Source organism: Chionomys nivalis, chromosome 1, assembly GCF_950005125.1.
Source record: "Chionomys nivalis chromosome 1, mChiNiv1.1, whole genome shotgun sequence".
Classification (NCBI taxonomy): Eukaryota; Metazoa; Chordata; class Mammalia; order Rodentia; family Cricetidae; genus Chionomys; species Chionomys nivalis.
In genome coordinates, this window is record NC_080086.1 from 112,510,240 (window position 1) to 112,534,523 (window position 24,284).

General features: G+C 36.9%; 2 pseudogenes; one reads left to right on the top strand and one right to left on the bottom strand.

Moving 5' to 3' along the window:
* The first annotated feature begins 232 nt into the window (after nt 1-232).
* Nucleotides 233-1,107, top strand: LOC130882973 (mesoderm-specific transcript homolog protein-like; annotated as a pseudogene).
* A 9,386-nt stretch (nt 1,108-10,493) lies between these two features.
* LOC130889491 (U6 spliceosomal RNA) lies at nt 10,494-10,589 on the bottom strand (annotated as a pseudogene).
* Between the last annotated feature and the right edge of the window lie 13,695 nt (nt 10,590-24,284).

A 24,284-nucleotide genomic window follows, 5' to 3' on the forward strand; every position in this document is an offset into this window, starting at 1 on the left:
TTTACTCTGAGTAGGTGCCTGTCTTTGTGGTTGAGGTGTGTTTCTTGTAAACAGCAGAATGTTGGATCCTGTTTTCGTATCCAGTCTCTTAGTCTGTGCCTTTTTATAGGTGAGTTGAGTCCATTGACATTAAGTGATATTAATGACCAGTGTTTGTTAACTCCAGTCACTTTTTTACTAGTAGAGTTTGTGTGTTTTCCTTCTTTGAGTTGTGCTGGTGAAAGATCTCTAGATGTGTGAGTTATTGTGGTCCCTCTTTCGGCACCTGGGACTCCAAAACCGCAGAATCAACCTGTTGTCTCATGACTATGGAGATATTGTTGCTCAGGAGCTATTGTGCAGGTACAAGCAGAATCGATCTGACCGGCTTACCATAAAGAGTCTCTGTCTGTCAAATGGAGGTATCTTTGCTGAGACTCACCATCCTCTACTTCTTCAAAAGCTCCTCAAAGATGGAGGCGTGCTTTCACCTATCCTCACAAGGCTCATGAACTTCTTCGTGTTCTCTCGAGGTCTGACTCCAGTCTTCAGACCGTACACTCGACCCTCTGAGAGTGAGCTATGGGACATGTGGGCTGGAATCCGCAACAATGACGGGTACTTGGTCATCAACAGTCTTTTACAGTATATTAATCAAAGAAAGAAATTCAGAAGATGCTGGGTGGGAGCACTTGCTTCTGTGACCATCCCTATTCATTTTATCTATGGGCCATTGGATCCTATAAATCCCTATCCAGAGTTTCTGGAGCTGTACAGGAAAACCTTGCCGCAGTCCACAGTGTCGATTCGGATGACCACATTAGTCACTACCCACAGCTAGAGGAACCCATGGGCTTCTTGAATGTACATATGGGCTTCATCAACTCCTTCTGAGCTGTAAAGAGTAGCTTCCCTGTATTAATTACCTCCCCCATTCTCGTATTTGTGTGTATTCCACTTAGAAATGCCCAAAAGAGGTCCTGGCAATCAAATACTATTCTTTCATAAAAGTCCATTTGATTCACATTGGTCAGCAAACTAAAGAAAACAGGCAGCAGAAACTCTAAGGATGGCATGCTAATCCATCTCTCATTCTCTTATGGGTGACAATATACTCCTCCCCTCATTCCTGTGACATCTGACCAAGTGTATGGATCTGCTGTTTAATGTAATTAGAAAATTCTGATGAATAACACTTCTCAATTATGTAGAAAGACATCATTGGACATTCTTTTTTTGTAAAATACTTAAAAAAAAAACCCTAACTTGTGTGGACTTTGCTGAAATCCTCAGAAATGCTAACTTCTGGCCCAACCATAATTGGAGTTCTGTAGTAAAGAGCGAGGGAAGAGCTTGCTTATCTCCTCTTCAAGCTCTCTCTACAGCACAGCTTATGAGAAGGAATATCTTGTCATGCCTTACATTTAGTTTCATCAGCTGCTTCTAATTATAGACATTTTGTTGAAACACACATTGGCCTAGGGGGCTGGAGATGTAAGCTCAGTGTTAGTGTGCCTGCCTAGCAAGCTAAAGCCCTTGGGTTTAATCCCCAAAACCCCCCTGTCCCCCCCCCAAAAAACTTACCAAACCAAAATAGACATCACCAGCATAAACGATACAATGTTCTGAATATGCTTTTGAGACTTATTAGCATACTCATGTATATATTTTCTAAGGGTATTAAGATGTTGGCCCTTACTTGCTAGAGTAGAGAACCTCATCACACATATAATTTATGAATAAAAAGATTCAAATTATTTACAGAATTTCCTAAAACCACGAGGTATTAACCAGTTGCATCTGTGTCAGAGCTTTATTATCACTAGCTAGAAAGTCCATGCTGAACAGTAAATAACAGCCTTCCTCGTTGCAACAGTACTTAGGTGCATATTCCTCCTGTCTGAAGTGGAGGGGAGGGGCCCCTGTAACAGCCAAATGCCCACTGACTCCTCTTAGGATGGCTGCTTAGCACCCACCCTACTGGCTGTTCAGCAAGGCTTTCTCATGTAACTCAGCAACTCCTGTACTGAGACTTAAGAACAAATGCTGAAAGAGCAAGGTGCTGAAAACTTTTTTAAACCACAGTTTTAACTTAGTTAAAGCAGCATTGTTGGTTATTTTAAATTCATTTTTTAAATTAGAAATTTCAAGTATAACAACTTTAAAACTGGAATGAATGAGTGTTTATTTTCTATTAATAAAAACAAACTGTGACAAAAATAAACAAATGAATAAAAAAGAATGTATTAGCACAGTGAATATTTGAAAAGGGAAATTACGCCAAATTTTACTAAAAATATTTGAGTTTACTAAAAATAATTAAAAGTTGGAATAACAAAGTAGAGTATTTTCGTCATACATAATGAGATTGATTGACTTTTGCTCAGAGCTTTGGGCGTAGCTATAAGGTTGACTTTCAACCCAGATCCAAACTGTCAGCTATAGGCTGAAATACATGAGTTTTTCCTCAATTTTTTTTTTTTTTTATGGACATGAACACACCATTTTGAACAACACCTACTCTTATGATCAGTCATTTAAAAGATAAATGTTTATCGAACTTGTGATGTACCTTAGTAGGGAGGGCATGCTTGCTATACTCAAGATCCTTTTTCAATTCACAGAATCGCAAAACCCGAAATGAAAACACCTAAAGAACAACAATGTATTAATTACACTTTACAGAGAAGTAGATAATCCAAGAATGGCTCCTATCATGAAGAAGCTTTAGGTATCCAGAGAAGAGCTGAGCAAATGGTTCATGAGCTTAATATGCATTCATTACACTGGTGTGTAATTAAAACTTCAATTCTGATGTGTTGAGAGCAGGATGATCCCTGGATATTTCTTATCTTCCTGTCTTGTTAAATCAGTGAACTACAGTTTCAACCAGAAACACTTTTAAAATATAATGCAGAGACCAGTAGAAAACAATAATCAGGTGTTGACAACTGGCCTCCACACACATACATACAATGTGCTTATACACACACACACACACACACACACACACACATGCACAACTCTATGAGAAGAAAACACAGCTTCTCCTGCAATTAGCTTTATTAAATAGAAATTCTACTGCACAAGAGCCAGATTTCTTTCCCTGATTACTCACTTTAGTTTCCTGGAGTGAAAGAGAGACTGACTAAAGACTTATGCATTGCCTCATCTTCTCTGGTTTAGGGCCAGTTTGTACACACAGAGAGCAGGCTCTACTCAGTGTTTCCTCTGACATATATCTGTCTCTTGTCCTCAACCAGGGCTACTGGAAATTGTCAGTTTTCCTAAAGAAATAGGTTAGTCCTAGCAATTACACTTTGTAATAAAGTCTGTATTTTGAATTGTGTGTGTGTGTGTGTGTGTACGTGTGTGTATATGCACACCCTTGTATACATGTGGTGGCCAGATGAAATCATTGCATGTCCTGTTCTACACTATCCAGGTTATTATCTTAAGACAATGTCTCTCATTGAATCTGGAACTCAGTAGTCATCAAGCTCTAGCAATTTTTCCATCTGTTATTAGTACTTCTGGGGTTGTGGGTTTGTTTGTGCCTGCATCTGACTTTTTATGTTGACTCAAACTTGGAGCCTCATGCTTGTGCAGCAAGTATTCATATTTATACCTCCCTAAAATCCATGTTTTAACCTCCATATTTAATCTTTAAGTCTGTTTTTATAGAACTGGTGTTAGACAGAGAATTATCTAATAATATACTTAAAGTTGGTGTCCACAGGAAGCCTGGGAGGTCTGTGAGTGCTTGGTGAAGACTATATTAAGACTCAACAGGCACAGATCTTGTAGAGTGAAAATTAAAAAAAAATCTTTTGCTGCTTTGTCTGAAATATGTTTGATGTTTAGAATAATGATGTGTGAAATAATAGCACATTGCCTTCCTACTGTGTAAGACCCCATGTGTCTAGAAAAGAGGTTTTCATGAACAGAAAAGGAAAAGAGATTGAGAGAATTCCATGCAATGTTTTGTTGTTTTGTGGAATGAAGCAAGATTATGTTCATGATTGCTCTCATAGCAATTGGTTCTCCAGAGTGCCATTTAGCCAGCTGTAAACTAAACTTCTACATGAATGTTGTTTCTGTACAACACCTCCTCTCTGAGGGGGCATTTTGTGTAAATGTTCATAGAGACCAGATGTCAGCATCAGATATCTTCTTCTAGTGACATACACCCATAATCCGAGTACCCCAGAGGTGAAGAGAGGAGGGTTGTTTTTAGAGGTCAATCTGGGTTATACAGTAGGACCCTGTATCAAAAACAAAAACAAAAACAACAACAACAACAAAAAAGTCATTTTCCCATACTCATTTTAGTCCTTGGTGAAATGGGGATGAACCAGGGGGGGAGACATTCATGCCTGCTTATTTCACCTATTATGACAAAATCAGATGTCTGACATGAATACGATATTCTAAAGCTAGGATGAAGGCAACACTTTCTGACAGTATGTGACTACATATAGGCAAGTCAACCAAATGCTTGAATCCACTTCTTATCATCAGAGAATAGGATGAAGTTGTTGTTGAAGGCCATTGGCATTTCTCAGAAAGCTGTGTTAACACACAAGTCTTATGGATTTTAACATGAACAAAGAGAAATGTCTCTTTTATCCAAATTAATCCTCCTACTGCGTTTTCAAAAGGATTTCAAATCCCATTTACATGCTACAATGATAAAATGACTCTTAAAGTTATTTGAAATCTGATTACAGAGAATTGATCTTCAGCAAATATAACAAAATGGCCACTAGAGAGTCAGAACAGGGTTTTACTCTCCAATATTTAATAAAGGTCATCGACTCCTGATAAGATTAAAAATTTCTGAGCATATTACAGATATTACTGTGCTTTCTCTTTCTTCTCTTCCACATTCAATACAGCTCCTAAATCTATGCCCAAATCAATTTTCAAATGCTGAAGAGAAATGTTAGAGTACTGTTGCATTTATACTGTTTTAATTGTTCTAGATTTAGAGTTAAAACTTTTCAGTGGGTGACCTGAATCAAGAGTACTTCATTTCATATCATGAGTTATGTTGTTATGCATAGTTCATTCTATTAGAAACCAAACATACAAACCTAAATTAAAATGCATAGCGTAGATCTTCCAGAGGGGGCTTTTGAAACACTCTGGCATGAAATGTTGAATGAATTTCTTGTTAACCAGAAAATTGTTTTAAGAAGTAATCTTTTCTGAGACCTTGGGAAGGATCGATCCAGGCTTTCTGGGTCTTCTAACCTAAGAAGTAGGTGTTCATATTCTGTACATTCATCTTTTTTTTTGCCAGAAGCTCTGCATTGGAATCTGTCCCAACCTTTGCCAGAAACTACCTGTGGTTTAAAAGTCCAGACAGGTATGAAAAAATGTGAGGGGTGGATGCTTATAGAAATATTGTTGAAATAAAATAATGGTTCCAGTGCTCATTTGGGAGGGGTACCTACTGTATAATTGTGGAAAATTCAGAGGTCTGAGGGTTGGAAAGCATGGTTCATGTAGTCATTTTTCTAAACTTTTGCAATCATATTCACTGTAAATTTGTTACTGGTGCCTCGACAGACATTTCTTGGTTATTGGTCTCTTATTAGAAGAATTGGGGGTTAAAAAAAGAGATCTTATAGATTTCAAAGGTCAAGGAAATGACAGCCAATCTTCATGTCAGATATGTTGTGAGAAAGCAGTGTGCCACAAGGTTTCTTTGTATGGGATCCAGAATGAGAAAGAGGAACCTACCTATTAAATGACATAGTGATGTTGGTTCTCTATGTTGTTTGACAGCTTTGTATTATATAGTTGTTTCCTCTACTATCCATATCCCTTCCCACATATATCCAATTTAAATCATATACATGCCCTATTATCAAAAGTTTATTCAGAAATTTGCTTAAGTAGAAACTGTCCAGGAAAAATGAATCACTGATGGTAGCTAGGATTGGAAGCACTTGGTCTACTTTTTGTGTATTTGCTTGATGCAAGTGGGGGTCTTGGGTTTATAGGTGTATTATGATGAAATGGATGTATGTATAGCCCAAACCAAGTGGAGTTCCAGCTTGTTAAATTGTTTCTTGCGCTTGCCTTTCTCAAAAGTTTTAAAGTGGTATTCCTCTCTGGATTAAGTCTCTGACCTGTTGTAAATTGACAGACTGCTGTGGGAACAAGTGAGAGTCCTGATGAGGCTGGGAATGGGACTGACTGGTATTTAACTAAGTGGTAGTTTTTTCAGGAAGGGTGAGCTCTTGTAGCTTTTATCTTCTTTATTTTTTAAGGCCCTGGATTCATTAGAATGCATCCCAGAGAAACAGCATATTTTAACTCCCTGATTGTCTGTGTAAGCACTGGAGTCATGTGGGATCCCACTCACACATTTGAATTGTTTTGCAGTTCAGAAATTTGTTTCCCTATGGTGGCAAATGCTTTTAACTTTAGTTATAGTGCAATAAAATAAAATAAATGTTTATGGAGGTAAGTAATCTTATTTTATGCAACCAAATTATTTTTTTACTAAAGTCACTTTTAAAAATGCATGTGAATTTTTTTCTATGAATGTCAACACATCCAGATAATGAAAGTTATTGTAGCATTAAAATTCCCTTCACTGCTCTTTATTTTTCAATTTGTGTTAGTGTCCATTGGTTTCTCTGTCACCATAAAATTTTAGAAATGTTTGTTGTTGTTTTTGTTTTGTTTTAAGCAAGAGTTTGCTAGTAATGTAGGCTGGTTTTGAACTCAGAACCTTCTTCCATTAAAAAAGATACTTTAGGTACTAGTAGATGAGAAATCACATTTTTTTTCATGTATCATGTTTCTAGTCAAAAATTAGAGGCAACCATTCCTATGAAAGAACAGAGTTCTTTTAAATTGTAAATAAATTCCAAATGAGTGAGTAAGTACTAGCTTATTAACAATGAAGACTTCTAATTTAGATTGCTATCTTTGCTGAAGGATAAAATACTTTTCTGTGTGTTGGGAATCTATTTTGTTGCCCTGTCAAATCATAACTGCTTTGTTTCTGTGGAATTATTTGGGATTAGGTGAGATGAACTTCCTATTTTCCTTTCCTGCCAGTGGATGGGAAAACACACTGAAAAGGACTCTTGGTCCTGGTGTATGTATGAGAGGCTTTATGCCTGTTTGGACACAGCAAGCTTCTTCTAGGAAATAATAAAGTGCCAAGGGAAATGATGGGAAGGAAGGAAGAGGGAGATGGTGTGAGCCATCATAGGGTGCAACCACTCTAGAGTATTCTGTTAGGGGTGTTCATTTGCAGACAGTCAGCATTTATTAACCGTCTTCATTGGATGACACATTCTATGTTAATTCAGTGGTCTCTTACATGCTTGCAGTTTGCTGGTAAGAGATATCCCATTCCATCAGAGCCCATTGGCTAAAGAAGGTTCTGTGCATGTTGCAGTAGTTCATGTGAAGCTGGAAAATGCTGAGATGAGATTCATTTTTCAGAAAGAATCTTGGAAATGCAGAAGAGTATATTGTATACTATATTGTGGGATTACTTAGTGGTATCATAATGTAACTCTTTAGTCCTTGATTCTGTATTGTCTGATAGTTTCTGCAGATAACATTTTGATCAACAGCCATCCCCTAAAGATTGAAATTCAAGAAGCAATGGGAAAATATTAAATAAATGCAACCTTATGGTAAGATACACAGTAAATATTAGTTCAACTGCTTAGAAACTCTTACAGAACTTAATCTCCTTGCACCATGGTTTCTGATATAATTTGGACCATGAATGTTTCTCAAAGGCCCATGTGTTAGGTTTGGTTCTAGGATAAACTACTGGGAGGTAGTGGAACCCTTAAATAGTGGGGCCTCTTGGGTATGTATTTAAATCATTGGAGATGTGCTTTCATGAGATTTTGGGACTCCAAACTGTCAAACTTTTAAAAGCTTCCTGTTCATGAAGGGGGTATTTTTGCTTTACCAATATACTCACCTTGATGGGTTTTCTCTCCATAGACCCAACACAACAGGGACAAAACAATCATGCCTAGAAACCTCTAACTCCATGAGTCAAAATAAACATTTTCTCTTAATAAATGAATTATGTCATATTATATACTACAGTCATGAAAATCTGATTAACAGTTTCCCAACTCACAAAATAGGGTTAATAGTATTGACTTTTTGAGGTTATTGTAAGCATTAGATAAGAAAATATATGCAAATTGTAAAATATCCATCACAGTACTTGAACTAAATATCTACTCAAAATACAGTAGCTTTATTAATTTTATTATGGTCATTTCCCTTAATAGAAAATCTGACATAAAACAGTTAAACTGATTTGCATTCTACTTAGATATGCAGCTCACTCTGGTTATTTAAAACCACTTTATTCTGCATTCAGTTTGAAGTATAGTTTATGTCATGAATATTACCTCTAATCTTTAAATGAGAAAAATAAAAAAAAATATTTCTAGCAATGTATAATAATTATAATATTTTTATTTAGCATTTTAAAAATTACTAGACATACTTATAAATATTGAATTATAATATTATCCTTTCTGTTGATGGAAATATGTTTCATCTATTGCAGCACTACTTCTGAGAATAAGCACTACAGCATAAACATACCATTAAATTTAAAATCAGTGAAAATAGATTTTACTTCAGATAAAGATAATGAATGCATACTTCTATTCGAGGTATATGAACTAGGGGAAAGGATTCCAAAAAAATAACCCAAGTTCTTCTCCTCCTTTTTCTTTACTGCTTCTTCCTTATTCTTTTTCTTCTCTCCTCCTCCATGGAACTTGCCTTGGTTTCTGTGTCATAATTACATAATATAACAAATCAAAATCACATCTTGTACAAACATCAGGAGCCTTCGGATTCACAAGTGACTTTCTGGTTTGAATCAGGGAGGGAGCTGAGCCAGATCAAGACTTCTATGAGACTGCATCATTTCCTGTAATATCAACAGTCTACATCTAGTACCTGTGACATACATTCTCTTCCCCTTCATTTAACCTAAGTTCCTCAGGCTACTCTTCACTATATAACATTCATTTGCCTCTTTCCCTCTTTTGTTTTGATGTTGACTCCAGTAACTTCCTTGTTTGTGATTTTGCCTTTTGCATATTTCCACACTACAGTTCAATGTGCTCTTCAGATCACTGGATATTTTTTATTCATCTTGGGGACCACTGTGGTCAATTCACTTACTTGTTGTCAGGACTTTGGCTCTGTTTCAGCAGGTCTCTTCACCTGAAAGGAGCTTCCTCAGATGTACTGACCACCATATGAGTTAGTACTCTACTGTGAAACTTGTCATGACTGAGTGAGTCTATGCTGCTTGTGGAACCTACAGAGGAGAGTTTATTTATTGTATGAGGCTGCTTGATTATTCCTGGATGTTCAGCCCCAAAATAACCACACAAAAACTGTATTAATACTGTTTGGCCAATAGCTTAAGTGTATTTCTGGCTAACTCATATCCTAAACTAACCCATCTCCATTAATCACCATGTGTATCACCATGTGGTTGTGTCTTACCGGATAAAGTTCCATTCAGCATCTGTCTCCAACAGGGGCTACATGGCTTCTCACTGACTCTACATTCTTTCTCCCAGCATTCAGTTTATTTTTCCCTACCTAAGTTCTACCTTGCTATAGGCCAAAGCAGTTTCTTTATTCAATAAGCAATAACAGCAACACATAAACAGAAGGAGCTTGCACATCATTTCCCTTTTTCTGTTTAAATAAAGAAAGAAGGTTTTAACTTTAGCATAATAAAATTACATATAAAAAACAGGTATCAAGCAAGAATTATTATAATATTTATATCTACTTTTTCTTTTATCATAACTAAGACAAACCATAACTATCCATTCTTCAACTCCATCAGAGACTCCAGAAGGATATAATATTGCCTAAGTAAACAGGAAATAGATCATATGCAACTTCCAAAAATTTAAACTTGATAGAGACATGTCAATGCCTAGATAGTCACCCAAAGTTTTTCTGTATCATTGGCCATCAAATCTTCAGCCTACAAGCTCATAATATTCAGCAGACTTTTCCATTTCCATGAAGCAGGAAATTTGAAGATCTGTTCTTCCTTGAAATGGCAAAGTCCATCAGTTGCTTTCTTCTGTGTTCTGCAGAATGCTCTCTTGAAGTAGGAACCCTGAACGATTGTGTCACCTTTTTTTCTTTTTTATTGCTCTATAAATAATACCATTTAAAATTTCCACTTCCCTTTTCCCATTTCCCTCCCACTCTCCCACTCCTCCTCCTCCTCCTCCTCCCTCCCCCTTCAGTTTTAAGAGAGGGCAGGGTACCCTGCCCTGTATGAAGTCCAAGGTCCTCCCCACCTCCATCCAGGCCTAGGAAGGTATGCATCCAGAGAGACTAGGATCCCCAAAAGCCAGTGCATGCAGTAGAAACAAATCCCAGTGCCATTATCTTTGGCTTCTCAGTGAGCCTCCATTTTCAGCCACATTCAGAGAGTCCAGTTTGATCACATGCTCATTAAAAATATGGAACACTTCACGAATTTGTGTGTCATCCTTGTGCAGCTAATCTCTGTATCATTCCAATTTTAGTATATGTGCTGCCGAAGCAAGCACTTGTCTCACCTTCTTTATCAGCTTCAGCAGTCATTTTTCTGTGGGTACTGCATGTCTAGTTTATACAGCATAGCATCAAGCAGTCCACATAAGAGCAGTTTCTTGTCCAAATAGCTAACTAATGCCATAAGGAGGTTCTTTAGTGACCATCATCCTCTTTAAGTAGCTTGATGCTGCCAGCACAGTGTCTCACTGTCATAAAAAGTCCTAATTTTTTTTTTTTTTTTTTTGTTTTTTGAGACAGGGTTTCTCTGTGGCTTTGGAGCCTGTCCTGAAACTACTCTGTAGACCAGGCTGGTCTCAAACTCACAGAGATCTGCCCGCCACCATCACCTGGCTCCTAAATTCTTAAAATATTTTACATGCCATATTCTGAAGGTCCCTGAAAGCTTTGAAGAATACCTATCTAACTGAAATATATCGCTATGTATCTAGAAATCCTAACTAACATAACAAGATTGACTATTATAGATGATTATTTATTAACCTATATTTCTTAATTATTGATTATATTTTTTCTTTTTAAAAAGTTGACTTTTAAAAAAGAAAACAAATTATCTTTTTTCCTATACATCCCAATTCAAGTTCCCACTCCCTCTCCTTCTTCCATTCCCTCCACATACCCTATCACCATACACCCATCCAATACTCAGAGAGGGTAATGCACATTGCTATGGGGGAAGGTCCAAGGCCCTCTCTACTGTATCTAAGCTGAACAAGGTATCATCCAAAGAGAATAGCTTCCCAGAAAGCCAGCATATGCAGTAGGGATAAATCTTGGTGCCACTGCCAGTGGCCCCTCAGTTTGCCCCAGCCATGTCAAACACTTTCGGAGGGAGTAGTATGGTCCTATTCTTGTTCCTTCCCAACCTGGCTAGAGTTGGGGAGCTCCCATTAGTTTAGTTACACTCTTTTGGTGGCTCTACTCATCATGGTCTTGACCTCTTTGCTCATACTCTCATTCCTTCCACTCGTCACCTGGTATTCGGGAGCTCAGTCCTGTGCTCCAGTTTAGGACTCTCCCTCTGCTTCCGTTAGTTTCTGGATGAGGGTTCTTTGGTGATATTTAAGATATTCACCACAGTGTGGTAACCCAGAGCCAAAAGGTTGAGTATGGTATATACTGATTCATAAATGGATACAAAGAATTCTGAGCATATAGTTCATGATTGAAGAGAACCTAAGTAATAAGGTTATCCCTAAGAAAAACATGTATAGATTCAACAGAAAGTGGAAACAGACAAGATCACCTGAAAAAAAAAATGGAAGCATAGAGAAGGGATAATGCAAGGGGAAGAGGAGGGGAGAAGGGAAGGCATGAGGAAACTTGAGGGAATGGGATAGTTGAGAAGGAAGAAGTACAAATATGAGAGCAAGGAAAGACATATCTTGATTGAGGAAACTATTTTAGGGTTATCAAGAAGTCTGGCTTTAGAGAAATTCCCAGGAATCCACAAGAATGACCCCAGCTAAGACCCTAAGCAATAGATGAGGAGGGGCCAAATCTTAAATTGTCCTGTAGTCAGGCTGATGAATATCTTAAATAAACATTACATTTTTAATGAGCTGCATAAAACACAATACCTTAATCAAGAACACAGTATAACAAAATTGACCTTAAATTTGTATCAATAGACCAAGATCCATACCAGTTCAAAGTATTCATATCTGTAGCATATCCCCATTTAAATGGAAAGAAACATTCATAAACACTATTTGGAAATTTGGGCATAGTTATGTCCAAACTGATTCCTGCTTTTTGTTGGGTAAAGTAATTATGGGGAATATTCATGGTCCAAAGGGAGGTCTTGGTCCATCAGACCACATTAGTCTGGAAGAAATCCATAGGTTCTCATCTTCTGTGGAAATAAAAGAAGAGCCTCTTATCCAAAGCAACAATTTCTTAGACCCAAATTCTGAGGTCAAGATACCTTTTTAAAAAAATCAATGCTGGTTTAGGTTAGCAGACCATAAATGAAATGTCTTTCTGTACTTAGTTCTTTCACAGTCAAAAACTTTAAAGAAAACACAATAATTGCATAATCTAGACTCTCTGTGGATATTCTATCTTTACATGGCTTATTTTTCTTACTCTATTACTTTTTCTATATTATCTTTACTCCTTTAATCTATGACTATCTGTAATCTCTTATATTACATTTACTGTCTCTTTACTCTTTTTCTTCTCTCTCCTAAGCCTGTACATTTTTAAAATACACCATGTATCATTTAGAGGTCTTTCATGTCTGAATCTGTTCCGTTGTGTATCTAAACTCCTATTTTGACTAGGGGCACTTCTTAAAATGCTAAGCTACAGTGTGACTAGGGCCAACACTGCTTTGTCTTTTGTATCCACCCTGTATAATATAGTGAAGGCATGTTCATTGCCTCTGCAAGCCATGCACTCTGCCCCAGTTCTAATTATGCAGCAGGTCTACGTCACACTATTAAGCAGTTTGTAACATGTTGTTCACAAACCATCGTCCATCTCCATAAAGAGTCAGAGTTCATGCTGGCAGCACAGCCCAGGAAGCAGCCATTTTTTAAACCATACATTATTTTTTGGCAACTGCTAAATCAGGAAGACCTTTCTTAAAGAGCTGCAGCATGCCATCAGCAAGCAGAGCCTATCTGAAAAAAACTGGGGCTAAACTTGGTGTTTTAGTGTCTAGAATTTGTTTCCAAGCCTTCTCGGATTTTATGTGAATTTAAGTAACACACGTTGGAATGTCAATTTGTTGTAGGAGGCTAGTTGTCTTTTTCCTGGCTGCTCAGCCTGGAAATAATCACACAGAAACTATATTAATTGCAATACTGTTTGGCCAATAGCTTAAGCATATTTCTGGCTCATTCATATCCTAAACTAGCCCATCTCCATTAATCTGTGTATCACCATATGACTGTGACTTACTGGGTAAAGTTCTGTATAATGTCTGTCTCCAGCAGGGTCTACATGGCTTCTCCAATGTTGTCTTCTTTCTCTCAGCATTCAGTTTAGTTTTCCCTGCCCTGCTAAGTTCTGCCTTGCTATAGACCAAAAAAGTTTCTTTATTCATTAACCAATAAAAGCAACACATAAAAGAAGGACTTCACATGGCATTTTCTTTTTTCTGTTTAAATCAAAAAAGGTTTTCACTTTAACATAGTAAAGTTAACATATAACAAAATAGATATTAAGCAAGAGTACAGTTACCATATTTATATCTATTTTATATTTGATCATAACTAATAAAACCTATAACTATCTGTTCTTCAACCCCATAAAAGACTCCAGAAGGATATAATATTACCTAAGTAAACAGGTAGTGTATTGCAAGCAACTACCAAACTCTAGATTTGACAGGGACATCTTGCTGCCTGGACAGTCACCCAAAGTTCTTTTACAATGTTGAAACATCCATTTTCAGCCTATAGGCCCATAGTATTTGGCAGACTTTTTCATGAAGCAAGAAATTTCAAAGACAATTCCATCCATATTGGCATTTTTTCAATAATTTTCTTCTGTATCCTATAGAATATCTGGAACATGCTTTCATGAAGCAAGAACCCTGAAGGACAGTCTCACCTTTAGACAAGTTTAGCAGTCATTTTTTTGTGGGTCTTACATGTCCAGTTCATACGACATACCTTTAATCAGTGTAGGCAAGAGCAGTATTTTTGCCCAAATGGCTAGCAAACTTCATTAGGAGGCTCTTTAATGCCCATCATCTTCTTGAATCAGATTGGTACTGCAAGGAGCAGATGTATCTCATTATCATAGAAAGTCCTAAGTTCTTACACATTTTAAGTGCTATATTATCTTAGTCATTGGAAAGGTTGAAGAATAACTATTAATCTGAGATATATCTCTGTATATCTAGAAGCCTAATTAACATGACTACAAACTTGATTATTATAAATGACTATTAACCTGTATTTCTTAATTATAACATCACATTTTCAAATGAGTTGCATAAACACAATACCTTAATCAAAAATAGAAATATAGATAAAACAAAATTGACCTAAAATTTGTATCAGTAAACCAAGATTCACACAATGCTAAGTACTCATTTATATAGCATATCCCTTTTTAAATGTAAACAAAAATTAATAAACAATATTTGGGAATTTGGATGTAGTTCTCTCCAAACTGTTTCCTGCTTTCTGTTGTGCAAAGTAATTTTGGGGGGTTCATGAAGACTTTTCAGGGGTCTTGGTCCATCAAACCATATTAGTCTGGAACTAACCCACAGGTTCTCATCTTCTCTGGAAACAAAAGTAGAATCTCTATTTCATAACAACCTATACTTAGACTCAAATTTTGAAGTCAAGGTACCTTCAAAATATATATGTTGGTTTAGTTTATCAACCTGCACAATGAAATGTCTCTTTGTACTTAGCTGATTCATAGTCAAAAAGTTCAAAGAAAATTCAGTAAGTCCACACTGGGTCAGAGACCATGGAATAGAAAATGATGTCAGGAACCAAGAATCAGACAGGATTGAATGGATGCATGGGTGTCTCAGGCCAATTATAGTCAGAGTTCAGAAAACAGTTCTAGACAAACTCATCAGCCAAGCACCAGTAGGTACACACCATATCATGTAGTCCTGCCAACTACAGGTTCTGGGGGAGAAAGTATTCATTCTAGAACCTGGGTAGCCTGAGGTTTACAAGTGGTAAAGATGTTTTATCCAGACTCAGGGAGAAGATGCAGAGAGAAACAAATACCTACATAGTCTCTCTAACATACAGTCAACAACCTGCATCTGAAAGGTGTATGACACTGAGCAGCATGAGTTTCAGTTGTATGTACTTTAAGGCAGTTCTATGAGGCCTCACTGCTACAGAATTCATTTCTGAAAAATGGACAGCACAGATTTTTTTTGCAAAGATATATGGGATGCACTTTAAATCATAAAAAGGTGTGAGTGTGAAATGTCTTCTACATCTGCTTTAATTTGTATCTTATCACTTTCCTGTGTCACTAATGATAAGTGCACATATTCTAGTCACAGCCACACTTGAAGCTCCTCTGAACTTTGTTTGTATGAGTTATTCAGAAAATGTAGGCCTATATTTCCATATGATGTGGCAGTCAGGCTCTGAAGCCATAGGCCCCACCTGAGGTAATCATGTAGCTCTGCAGACAGGCTGTCACTGCTCTAACAAAAACCAGAATGTGCTGCTCCTTTCTCCTTTGTTAAAAATGTAGATCGCCTGGGGAGAGGTGTTTACCTAAGCTGATGACTAAGTTGCAGGTGTTTCCCTAGCCCTGCATCCCTGGAAAGAAATATTAATGAGGTATCCTCCTTGAGCTACCTGGGGGTTAAAAGGTGTTTTGTATAATAAACACGGGTAGATCTTCAGGATGAGGAGAAGCCTGAGATGCCCTGCCATGATGATGGTTTAAGCTGTGTCTGGTTATTTCTTGCATCTCCATTCCGGTCCAGTTAGGGAAAGATAGTTTCTATGCTGGGGCCTTCGATCCCTGACAAGAAAACAGTGGAGACCCAGTGCTCACCATCATACCTCACAGAGAGAATGCCATGAATATTTTCAGTCTAGTGGGCCTAAAAATGCAAATATATTTGCCTCCCAAATATTTGTTTTGGTATTCTAAATATTGTACCTTTTAATTTTCTTTCCAGCATAAATGAGTCTAGGTTTGTATTTACTAGTTGTGTGACCATGAAGAAAGTATTTAATTTCTCAAAGCCTCAGTGTAAGCATCCTATAAAATTGGAGTTTTAGTGATATTCAACCCTACGAGCTGGCAGAATATTAATTCAGATTTATAGGATAACACCCTTAGCCCAGTGTTTGCCATACTACAAATTTTCAAAAAATATCAACAGTTATTAGAAATGTGTCTGCTCAATTCAGCCATTGATTCAGCATATTTGTGGACTCAGACTTAAATGTCCCATACAAACCCTAATTCAAATGTGCACAGGTGAGTTTTACCTGAACATTACAGACTAAGAGCAGAGGTCAGGTATTTAAATTTAATCACCACTTCCAGAGCCACAAAAAAGTCATAAAAAAATCATACAGCACTCACCAACAATAAAATTCATCTCAGTTGTGAATTCAATTCAGTGACTATTTGAAGTCTATCTTTTACTGAAATTCATATTTTCCTAATAAAATAGCACCATTACTTTATGTTTTATGATCTTCTCTATGAAGAAAGAAACCCATTCTATCCCATTCCCTAGAGGCTTAAAAGTAAACCTAAAGCAATATGACAGTAGATTTAAAATCAGCATACTGTTGTTTATATAATTCACCAGTATTAGAAATGATTTCTCAGCAGTATATTAACCCTCTTGCATGCCATGGTTCATTCGTTATTAGCTTTAAGATTTTCTTGGAATCCTAGAAGGCTGTCTTTCTAATGGAGCCTGACTGATCTTAGTCATACAAATTTACATTGAAACATCATTGCTCAACCTACAGGCTTTATGATGAAAAGTGCTGGTTCCAGACTGCCTGTGTTGCTTTTGGGATTCATGACATAAAGGAGATTGCAAACTCCATGTCCACAAGACACAGATTACTCTAGAAACTTCCAAAAGTTTTCATTTAGGCCTAGTAAATAAAATTCCAGCCGGGCGATAGTGGTGCACGCCTTTAATCCCAGCACTCGGGAGGCAGAGGCAGGCGGATCTCTGTGAGTTCGCGACCAGCCTGGTCTACAGAGCTAGTTCAAGGACAGGCTCCAAAGCCACAGAGAAACCCTGTCTCAAAAAAACAAAACAAAACAAAACAAAAAAAATTCCAAAGGGGCATAGAATTTCCCCCAGATTAATAAGTCAGATGTTATCTTTTCTTCTTTTAAGAAGTAAATTTGGCACTACGTACCTGTCCTATATATTAAACTGTCATACAGTCTTTGTGTGTATATCAGATAAATCACACATGTAGTCAGATACATACATATTAACTGCATTGTTATCTCCAAGTCATTCAGCTCCCTGGATTCTGACTTTTTTTTTTTTTTTTTTTTTTTTTTTTTTTTTTTTTTTTTTTTTTTTTTAACAAATATGCTGCTAAGAAACAAGTAACATATGATGTCTGAGAATTGGCACTGCTCTGTCAGCCCCAAACACAAGTCAGGACTTCAACTTCTCTACAGTTTAAACAAGCTTATAAAACATCAGAGTCAGACAAAGTCATTCTGTAGCTGTTATGGATAAATATAAAAGGCTGACTCTATGTTTGACTATATAAACTTGTCTAACATAAACCTTCAAAATACACCCCTCCTTGTCAATTGACTAAGTGCTGCTTTGTTACCAATTTCATCTTTAATCTTGCTCTGACTACACTTGCTGTAACAGATAGGATGACCAAGTCAGATGCACATAGGTTTACAGTTACTTCTTGATAATACTTTAAAAGAACAAAGCTTAACTTCCTTAAGCATCCCTTAAATTGACTTAATATAAGTCCCAGGCTTCTAATTCCTGTCTAACATCACCCAACTGAGACCCTCAAAGTTCACCATAGTGTACACTCTTCTTCCCTGTCATTTTCAACCAGTGAGACCTTTGATGCTACAAAATATCTATTTTTAAGTATCAGTAGAATGCTCAGCAACAAATATGGTATCTATATTACCCAAATACCCTAAAGTTTAGGGGCCAACAGAGAAGAGTTGGTGAAAGATTATAAGGTCCAGAGGTCTGGCCAGACCAAAAGAAAAGTAGTTCTTCTCAATGTTATAGAACTGATTCACCCATAAACTCAAAGCAGCTATGGTTGCCTACACAAAATTGAGCCTGGCAACCTTCGAGATTGAAGTGGGAAAGGGACCAAAATTCCCTACCTCTCACTAAGAAGTTACTCACAACTGATAGCTTCTGGGAAAGAAATGTTCATTTTCTTCAATGATATAGCCCCTTGTGAATTATTCATACTCCGATGGATGGCACCATATCTGTGAAAATATATGCAGCATAAAGTGCACTGAGGTTGGGATATTTAAAGACACAGAAAGAGCCAGGTGGTGGTGGTGCAAGCCTTTTATCCCCACACTCAGAAGGCAGAGGTACATCAATTAGGTAAGATTATATCCTTCTGGAGTTTTTGATGGAGGTAAAGAATATATAGTTGTAGTTATAGTTTTTCTTAGTTATGAGAAAATATAAAGTAGACATAAATATGGTAACTATAATATTGTTTAATATCATTTTTTTCCACTATGTTAAAGTTAAAACCTTTTATTATCTAAACAGAAAAAGGGAAATGGTGTGGGAGGTCCTTCTTTCTATGTGTTTGTTTTATTGGTTAATGTGTAAACAAACTGTTTTGAGCTATAGCAAGGCAGAACTTGGCTAGGCAGGGAAAACTAAACTAAATGATTGGAGAAAGAAGGTGGAGTCAGAGAGAAGCCATGTAACCCCACCAGGAACAGACACAAGAACTCTACCCAGTAAGCCACTGCCTCATGGCAATATACAGAAAGATGGAGATATGAGTTTTAAGACATAAGTAAACCAGAAATATGCTAGAGCTATTGGCTAACCAGGGATTCAAATGGTATAGTTTCTATGTGGTTATTTTGGAAGTCTGGGCAGTGGGAAAACAAGGCTCAGCAGCCAGGAACAAACAGGCCACCTAGTACAAAACATATACATATGTACACATGTATATATGTGCATATATATTTATGTATATATAAAGACACATACACATAAATATTTATAAACATCTATATTTATGTATATGTGTGTGTGTGTGTGTGTTTTAGCTCCAAGTATGTATGTTCTCTTTGTGTGTGCCATGCCTTGTGCCTGAGAGTTCAAAGAGAACTTGGGATCCTCTGTAACTTGAATTGCAAATAATTGTGAAAAACAAGTGGGTACCTAGAACTCAATTTAGGTCTTCTGCAAGAGCATCAAGTACTCTTATCCATTGAACCATTTCTCCAGACCCAGTCTATATAATTTTTACTTAGTTACAATGAGAATAAGGATTCTTAAGAAAAAGATATTTAAACCTTATCAATGTATTAGAAATCCTTGAAAAATTATTGGAGTTTTATAAGCCCAATTTCCTACTCTGCAAAGCAAAAATAATGATGTCTGTAGGCAGACTTTTCTTTCCTACCCACCAGTACCCAAATAACTGATATGGAGTTTTAGTATCAATTATAAATGTTCAGTTAATAGCTCAGGCTTATTACTATCTAACTCTTGCATTTTAAATTAATCCATATTTATTATCTTTGTTTTGCCATGTGGCACAGTAATTTTTCTTAGTACAACATGCCTATCTTGCTTCTCTCTGCATCTGCTTGCTACTCCTGACTCTGACCTTCTTTTTTCCAGCGTTCTTAGATTGGCTCTTCTGCCTAACCTTATCCTGTCTAGCTACTGGCCAGGCTCCTTCTTTATTAAACAAATCACAGGGACATATATTCACACAGAGAAAATGAATATTCTTCATGTTGCCTCTTTGTCTAACTACAAAGGAAGGTTCCAACTTTATCATAGTAAAATTATGTATGTATGTATGTATATATATATATTTACAAATTTAAAGAAAATACTGTATTATTTGTTCTAGCTTTATGTGTTCAAAGCTCTGTATGCAAGTTTCCTGCTGGGGTAAATAAGGACAAACTGTAACTATGAATATTTAATCATTAATGCCTTCAAAAACTCCAGAAAGATATACTATTACCAGAATATATAGAAAGTGCAGTGCAAACCATTTCCAAAGTGACATAGATATCTGGCTTCCTGGACAGTAATTCAAAGTTCCTTTGTAATATTGGGGCATCCAACTTTGGCTAACAGGTATTGTATATCTCACAGACATTTTTGAGATTCAGGGAATTTTGAAGAACTGACCTACCTTGTCCTTGTGGTTGCTTTCTTTAGTGTCTTGTTGGTTGAGTTTTGACAGTGCACTCAGAAGTTATCCCTTGCTCAAATCTGATCTTTATTAACCTGAAAGGAATCAACAGCCTTTTGTTTCTTATGAAAACAAAAGTATAACTTCTTCACCAAGTAATACCAAATTTTAGCTTTCATTTTACACTTAAGGAATTTCTAAAGCATATAAGTTGATTTCTTCAGCAGTCCATTCCACAGTTCAGTGTCTCTTAGCATCTGTTGTCCATTCATTTGCATTCAAAAAGTGTAAAATTAACAAAGTACCATATAAGGTCTAAATTTCCTCTACTATAGTATTTCTCACCCTTATACAATTTATTCCTTAATTTTCCCTTTTAAAGGCATTATAACTATTTTAAACTATTTTTCTTATAACTTTTTATTTCCTTTTCCTTTTTTTATGTCTATGCATATTGTTAAGAAAACCTGTAACCTGTTTAGAGGTTTTTCTCCATCTGAATCTGCTTTATTGCCTATCTGAAGTCTTTTGTGGCTGCATGAGAAAAACCTTAAACCACAGGGCAGGTTATCTTTTTGTATACTGGTGAATCAAGCCCACAGGTAGTGGCTGTGATATGTGTGTTGGTCCCACAACCTGCATGAGGAATTGTGGGACTAGGAAGACATATGTGAACTTCCTTTTTTAAATTTGTATTGAGCTCTACATTTTTCTCTGCTCCCCTCCTTGACTCTCTCCTCCTACCTTCAACCCTCCCTAAAGGTCCGCATGTTCTCAGTTTACTCAGGAGATCTTGTCTTTTTCTACTTTCTACTTCACATGTAGATTAGATTTATGTATGTCTCTCTTAGTGTCCTCATTGTTGTCTAAGTTCTCTGGGATTGTGATTTGTAGGCTGTTTTTTTTCTTTATTTTAAAAACCAACTATGAGTGACTACATGTGATAATTGTCATTTGGTGTCTGGGTTACCTCACTCAAAATAATGTTTTCTAGCTTCATCCATTTTCCTGCAAAACTCAAAATGTCATTTTTTTCTGCTGTGTAGTACTCCATTGTGTAACTGTACCACGTTTTCCTTATTCATTCTTTAGTCAAGGGGCATTTGAGTTGTTTACAGGTTCTGGCTATGACAAACAAAGCTGCTATGAACATAGTTGAGCACATGTCCTTGTGGCACGATTGAGCATCCTTTGGATATATACCCAAAAGTGGTATTACTGAGTCTTGAGGAAGGTTGTTTCCTAATTTTCTGAGAAATCACACATTGACATCCAAAGGGGTTGTACATGCTTGCAATCACACCGGCAATGCAGAAGTGTTCCCTTTTCCCTAGAACCTCTCTAACATAAATTGTTATCAGTGTTTTTGATCTTGGCCATTCTTACAGATGTAAGATGGAATTTCAGAGTTGTTTTGATTTACATTTCTCTGATGACTAAGAATGTTGACCATTTCTTTAAGTGTCTTTCAGGCATTTTAGATTACTCTATTGAGAGTTCTCTGCTTAGGTCTGTACTCCTTTTTTTTTATTGGATTAGGTGTTCTTTTGGTGACCAATTTCTTGAGTTTTTTTGTATATTTTGGAGATCAGACCTCTGTCTGATGTGGGGTTAGTAAAGATCTTTTCCCATTCTGTAGGCTGTTGTTTTGTCTTGTTGACTGTGTCCTTTGCTTTACAGAAGCTTTTCAGTTTCAGGAGGTCACATTTATGAACTGTTTTTTTCAGTGTCTGTGATGCAGGGGTTATATTTAGGAAGTGGTCTCCTGTGCCAATGAGTTCAAGTGTATTTCCCACTTTCTCTTCTATAAGGTTCAGTGTGGCTGGCTTTATGTTGAGGTCTTTGATCCATTTCGACTTGAGTTTTGTGCATGATGATAGATATGGGTCTATTTTTATTCTTCTACATGTTGATATACAGTTATGTCAGCACCACTTGTTAAATATGCTCTCTTTTTTCTATTTGATATTTTTTTGCTTTTTTTGTCAAAAATCAGGTGTTTGAGGATGTGTGGATTGATATCTGGGTCTTCTATTCAGTTCCAATGGTCCTGTGCTCTATTCCTGGAACTCAAAGCATACATCAAACCCCACACTCTAATAGTAGAAGATTTCAACACCCCTCTTTCACCAAAGGACAGGTCCACCAGACAGAAACTTAACAGAGAAATAAGAGAACTAACAGATGTAATGAACCAAATGGACTTAACAGACATCTATAGAACATTCCATCCAACAGAAAAGAATATACCTTCTTCTCAGCATCTCATGGAACTTTCTCAAAAATTGATCACATAATCAGTAACAAAGCAAACATCCACAGATACAAAAAACTTGTAGTAACCACCTGTGTACTGTCAGATCAACATGGAATAAAGTTAGAATTCAACAACAGGGCAGGGCACCCTGACTTCTCTTAGGACTAGAGAGGGAGAGAAGGGGGAGGGGGAGTGAGTGGGTGAGGGGTAAAGAAATGGGAGGAGAGGAGGAGGTGGAAATTTTTTAAATAAATAAATAAATTTTAAAAAGTTCTGAAATAAAAAAATAAGGAAATTCTGAAACATCAAAAAAGAATGTTAAAGAAAATGATAAACACATATAATATATCCACTGACAAAGCAGTAAAGAGGTATTAGCTGCAAAATTTCATTTGTATTTAAGTTTGCTATTCTAAGTCCACTTTCAGCCCCTCTCTCACCATCTATGACACTTGACATTTTTCTCATGTGACAATAGGTAAAAAGAGATTTGGCAAATATCTCTCTTGAGGTTTGTTTTAAAAGGAAAATAAACATGGTAAGTATAAATGCTGAACTATAAATTCTGACAAACCTATAGTTTAAACAATCTTCTGATAATAATAGGTTGAAAGCCTGTCAGGCTATGATGGGTCTGGCATGCTTAAGTGTTTTTACCCATTAGTTTCATCAAGTAATTGCTGTCTCAAAAGCATTGATAGCAACACTGGTTGACACCTTGGGAGAGAGTCGTTAATCAGAAACAACAGAGAGAAAAAGTGCTTTGTTGAACAGACCGTGAACATGTGGATTTTCAAGAACAGGGAAAAGAAGCAGAAGAGGGAACTCTGCACTGTATTTGATTTGATTTGATTTGCCTAAGTGAATGTTTCCCTCCCTTCCTGCAAGCTTGTCTCTACTCATTTAGAGTACAGTAGAATTCTGACCAGTTTACTGCTATATTTCAGCATGGGTGTTCTTAATAAAACAGTATTTACTAAAAACATAAATTTGAAAGAAAATAATAATGAGAGGAAGCAAGCATGTATCAAGAAACCTCTTCCTGTCTTCAGTTTAAGTGAAGAGAGAACCACAAAGCAATAAAGGAGTCTGGAGAAAGGCCACTCCCATCTAAAACCAAAACTATTCTGATGGAGGAAGGTCATTGGTTAATTAATAAAGAAATTGCTTGGCCCTCATAGGTTAGAACATAGGTGGGTGGAGTAAACAGAACAGAATGCTGGGAGGAAGAGGAAGTGAGTTTAGACACCATTTCCTCTCCTCTCTAAGGCAGACACGATGAAGCTCCGACCCAGGATGGACGTAGGCTAGAATCTTCCTGGTAAGCGCACCTCGTGGTGCTACCTACACACATTAATAGAAATGGGCCAAGCAGTGTTTATATGAATACTGTTTGTGTGTCGTTATTTTGGGGCATAAGCTAGCCAGGTGACCAGGAGCTGGGGCGGCAGGAACACAGCCCACAGCTCCTACTACAGAATGGTGCCTGACTTGGTAGCAGCAATTTCTTGGGTCTGCTCTGCTTGCTAGAGGCAAGCAAGTGCTCTCATCTAAGAGAGGCTTCCTGACTCAGCTTTAGCTGCAAAACC